The sequence below is a fragment of the Pteropus vampyrus genome, unplaced genomic scaffold (genome assembly GCF_000151845.1).
Source record: "Pteropus vampyrus isolate Shadow unplaced genomic scaffold, Pvam_2.0 Scaffold80, whole genome shotgun sequence".
Classification (NCBI taxonomy): Eukaryota; Metazoa; Chordata; class Mammalia; order Chiroptera; family Pteropodidae; genus Pteropus; species Pteropus vampyrus.
In genome coordinates this window covers 3,509,475-3,515,000 of record NW_011888861.1, presented here as the reverse complement: position 1 = coordinate 3,515,000, position 5,526 = coordinate 3,509,475, and positions in this window count along the sequence as shown.

The window sequence follows — 5,526 nt, the reverse complement described above, 5'->3', positions numbered from 1 at the left end:
CGAGGGGAACAGTCCTCAGTCCCTTCTCTCTCTTAACATCTCCTCGACTCCACGGATCTGCTTCTGTGTGGACCTTGAAATTCCAAATACTGCCTTGGAGCCCTTCATGTAAAAGGAATTTTAAGAGTCCTGAAGACTATTGAGTACAAATGGGCTAAGCGGTTTTACATAACTTATACATTTGGCCTTTTTCCAAGGTGGAAAAATCTTTTTTGTTGCTTGACTTATTTTATAAAAACAGGCCAATCCTTACAGAAGCTCAATAATTTCTGTGGTTACAATACAACCATTTCACTTTAACTGATGGTATTATACCTCCTACCATGTTCAGTTTATGGTGGAACATTATACAAAGTATATCACACCTGCTACTGTTTTTTAAGCCAGCGCAAAATGGCATGAAGTTCAAAACCAGTTATAGAGGCCCATTTTGAAATATACATTTTCTCCATTAATTAATCATAAGACTGTTGCATCATTTCTATTTCTAAGAACTATTCTTATAGTGATAAAAAAAAAAAAGAAGAAGAAGAAGAAGAAAAAGAAGAAGGAAAAACCAGAAAACAGAAAGAAAGCAGTGTGGCAGCACCCACGGTAGCTAAATAATGGTGTGGGTGTTGTTTCATTATTTACACACTTTCACAAGAATTCAAATGTCTTACAAAAGAAAATACAATACAAATTGCAATAAAGACACAGCAACACATAAAGAAAACAATTATCCAAAGGAAGATTTAAATTTGGCATAAATTGCACAGAAAGAATAGATCAGCTTCCACAGACTCCATTTGCACATACAAAGGAATGTACACGGTGGTGTTTGCCACATTCAAAAAAAGAAGTTACAAGAAAAATAGAGGTAAAAGTAGTAATAAAAAAAGTCTACAATCATTTTGAATAAGAAATACATGTTATTTAACAAAGTCACTCCAAGTTTCTAAAGTTGCATGCCACTCTCATTGAATTAGCAGGGATGGGTAAACATATGATTTTCCAAAGGCACTCTTGGCCAAGCAAAATCAAAATTCCTAAGAAGAAGTTACTCAAGACCAGAAAGAGTACATAGATGGGAAATAGAACACATGTAAGCATTAACTATTCATTGCACCTTTCTAAAGTTCCAAATCTTCTCAGGATAGACTTTAGATGATAAATCATGAAGAAATTGTATGATTGAAGTTTATGTAAAAAAAAAAAAAAAAAAAACAAAACTTTGATGGATATCATGAAAGTTCTCCTTTAGTTGCTTTCAGTTTTATGCTTGCTGTTATGTCACTAGTTGAGCAAGGTTTCCACCAAGCGCTTGAATTTTTGGAAAAAGGGAAACCCAGTAAAGGGAGAAAATATTCCCAGGAAAATTTCCTGAAATGTTGCAGAAGCTTAAAATTGATAATTATATATAGCAACACAACACTAATAATACTATTATAACTTTAATATGTGTAGTTATAGTCAAAACACTCAAAATTATGTCATTTGTCTTCCTTGTATCTCTTTTGTTTCCATCAGTCACATGGCAAAATCAACAAATACTCCATCATCTCGCTGAGGGTTCAGCTGTGGAAAAAGCATCCACTCACTCATCTCTACGGTAGCTATTATTAGCTTGCTTTGATTCTCTCATACAATACATACCCATGCTTATTAAGCTGTTTGTATGCCTCCTTTGTCATATTCCTCTATGAATATGACTATTGCTATGCAATGCACTCCAGTGAAACCCAGGGATTCCTATTTTCACAGGCCTTTCCAAATTTAATGTTATTCTTCTATTTTTTAAAACATTGTTTGGGGGAAAAACATCTAACATCATATTTGTATTGATACTAAACCTTTCTACAGAAAATTTTACAGTACTGAATTGTATAGTGTGTCTTGCCAAATCCATGTTCACACAGAACCTATGAATACAAATTTATTTGGAAATAGGGTCTTTGCAGATATAATTAAGTTAAGACGATGTCCTACTGGATTAGGGTGGACCCTGAACCTGATGACTGTTGTTTTTATAAGAAAGCTGTGCAGAGACGCTGACAGGGAGATTATCTTGTGAAGACAGAGGCAAAAGTTGAAGTGATGCAACTACGAGTCAAGGAATGCAAAGGATTGCCAACCACCAGAAGAAGAGGGTCATCTAGATGGGTGACCGCATGAACAGAAAAGCTGGAGTTGGTTCCAGATTCCTGAGGAAGAGTAAATGATCAGCCAGCCATATTAAGATGTACTCTGTCTATAGAGAAATGCAGGTGAGAGAAGCCCTGCCTTAGAGTGTCCCCAAAGAACTCATATAACACTAACAAGAGAGGCAAATCTGAATACCCATCAAGGCCAGAGAACTCTGATAGTAGATCTTCACAAGACTACTAGAAAAATAAGAACTTGCCTGTTCTCCTTTCTCATCTTCCTCCCAGTATTCCAACCTCAGAGAACTGTGAAATCACCTTCAGAAAGCTGAAAGAGGCAGGGTTGGGGAAAAAGGAAAGACAACAGGCTGCTTTCCTAACCAACTGTAGGCATCTGTGGAGGCTGAGCTGGGGAGGGAAGAAAGTTAACTGTTGATGTTTTTACCATGACATGGATCTATACACGTTAAAGATTGACCAAAGAATATATTCTGGAAGTGACCAGAAGAATGAAAATTTGCTCTAAGTTTCATCCAAGAGCAGAGAAAGTGTTAACTCTATGGAGTAAATTTGAAGTGTTGCTTTATGACTGATTACATTCGATGAGTCATGCTTGCTCTATGTAGTAGTTATAGAACCATTTCTAAATGCAATTGAATAGAGTAGTTCTTAGTGCCTTCTATGTAGTTTTCCCCTATGAATTCACTGTGTTTCTGTCTGAACTTTGGAAAATTATATGTCAAATTATCCTCACAAAGAATTTTGTCCTTTTTACTTACAGTTTATCAGCACTTATGAAATGTTTAAACTGAAAAGCATGAAACACTTGGTACACATTAGGTGCTCAATAAATGTTGACTTAATAAAGAAACGAATGGGTAGTGAAAGGAAACCCTGCTTGCCTGGCCTCTGGGTTATCCCCATATTCTTTTCTGGTAGAGTAAGAAATATCCCAAGTTTGTAATTTCTGAGAAATACCAACCAGATGTTTATGGTCTCCTTACACGGAATTATAGAACCTTAGCATTAGAAGAAAACTTAGAAGGTGATTTAACGCAACCTCTTCATTTTCCAGGTGAAGGCCCAAAGAAATGAAATAGCCTGATTGTAGTAATCTTTTTCAGTAGTATCAGTGCCAGGTCTGGGAATATTGACAGCTGACTCATTGCTAGCAACATGCTTTGTTTTCTGGGCTTCTCGCTAGCTTGGCTGTGTTAGAGTGATCACTTACATTCTCTTTATTAGTTTTCTGATCAATAAAGAGAAGTTTCATGAAATTTCCTTCACCTAATAAACAAACATGAAGTATCTACTTGTGCTCAGAACTGCACCATAGAATTGGAACAGAGAGAGGAGCAAGAACCAGTGACTGCCCTCAAAGAGCTTTTAGCCAAGTGAGGAAGACAGAGAAGTAAAAAACTATGACAAAGTGGGCTCAGTGCTATGATAGAAATAAACACAATGAGTTGTGCAGACACTGAAGAAAAGCACCCAGTTTAGCCTAAGAATCATGGAGGGCTTGTTAGAAGAGGTGACATCTAAGTTGAGACTTGAAAATAAGGAAATTTTAATAAGCATTGTGTGTTCAGCAAACTCTAAGTACTGTACTATGGTGGTATCATCTTTTCTTTGATTGATTGATTGATTGATTGATTGTGACATTGGTTAACAAAATCCAGTAAATTTCAGCTGTACACTTTAACAGTAAGGCATATATATGTTTACACTGTGTGCTCATCTCCCGTAGTTAGATTTCTTTCTTTCACAAAATATTTGACCCCCTTTACCCCGTCTACCTTCCTCCACCCTACCCTCTGGTAACCACTAGTCTATAGTCCATGAGTCTCTGTTTGTCCTGTTCTTTTGTTGCTTTTAGATTTCTATATTACATATAAGTGATATCATGTGATTTTCAACTTTTTCTGTCTGGCTTATTTCGCTTAGCATGATTATCTTGAGGTTCATTCATATTGTCATAAATGGCAGTATTTCATCCCTTCTTATGGCTGAGTAATATTCCGTTGTATGTATATACCACAGTTTCTTTAGCCAATCATCTATCATAGGACACTTCGGTTGTTTCCATGTCCTGGCCATTGTGAATAATGCTGCTATAAACGTCAGTTTGCAAATACCTTTTCTGATATGGGTTTTCAAGTCTTTTGGGTAAATACCCAGTAGAGGGATTGCTGGATCACATGGTAGATCAATTCTTGTTTTTTTGAGAAAGCTCCATGTTGTTTCCCATAGTGGCTGTACCAAAATGCAGTCCCACCAGCAGTGTATGAGGGTTCTTTTTCCTCTTCAACCTCTCCAACATTTGTTATTACTTGTCCTGTTGATTATAGCTATTCCTACAGGTGTGAGATGGTGTCTCATTGTGGTTTTGATTTGCATTTCCCTAATAGCTAGCGATGTTGAGCATCTTTTCAAATATTTGTTGGCCATTTGTATGTCCTCTGGGCATAAGTGTCTATTCAGGTCCTCTGCTCATTTTTTGATTGGATCATTTTTGTTGTTGTTGTTATTGAGTCATATGAGTTCTTTGTATATTTTGGATAGGCCCTTATCAGAGGCATTGCTTGAAAATATATTTTCCTATATGGATGGTTTTCTTTTTACCTTGTTAATGGTTTCTTTTGCTGAGCAGACGTTTTTTAGTTTGATTTGTTCCCATTCATTTATTTTAGCCTTTACTTCTCTTGCTTTTGAGGTCAAATTCATAAAACTCTCTTTAACTCCAAGGTCCTTGAGTTTAATTCCTATGTTTTCTTCCATGTGTTTTATTGTTTCAGATCTTATATTTAGGTCCTTAATTGATTTTGAGTTAATTTTGGTGTGTGGTGATAGGTAACAGTCTAAGTTTCATTCTTTTGCAGGTGGCTTTCCAGTTTTCCCAGCACCATTTATTGAAGAGGCTTTCCTTTCTCCATTGTATGTTTTTGGCTTTTTTGTTGAAAATCATTTGCCCATATAAACATTGGTTTACTTCTGGACTCCTGATTCTGTTTCACTGTTTTTCTGACAATATCATGCTGTTTTGATTACTGTTGCTTTGTAGTATAATTTGAAGTCAGGCAGAGTGATGCCTCCAGCCTTGTTCTTTATTCTCAGGATGGCTTTGGCAATTCTGGTCATTCGTGCTTCCATACAAATCTGATAATTTTTTGTTCTATTTCTTTAAAAAATGCCGATGGGATTTTGATGGGGATTGCATTAAATCTGTATAATGCTTTAGATAATACGGTCATTTTAACTATGTTGATTCTTCCAATCCAAGAACACAGAATGTCTTTCCATTTCTTAGTATCTTCTTCGATTTCTTTGAACAGGGTCTTATAGTTTTCATTATATAGTACCTTCACAGGTTTCGTTAGATTTATTCCTAGGTATTTTATTCTTT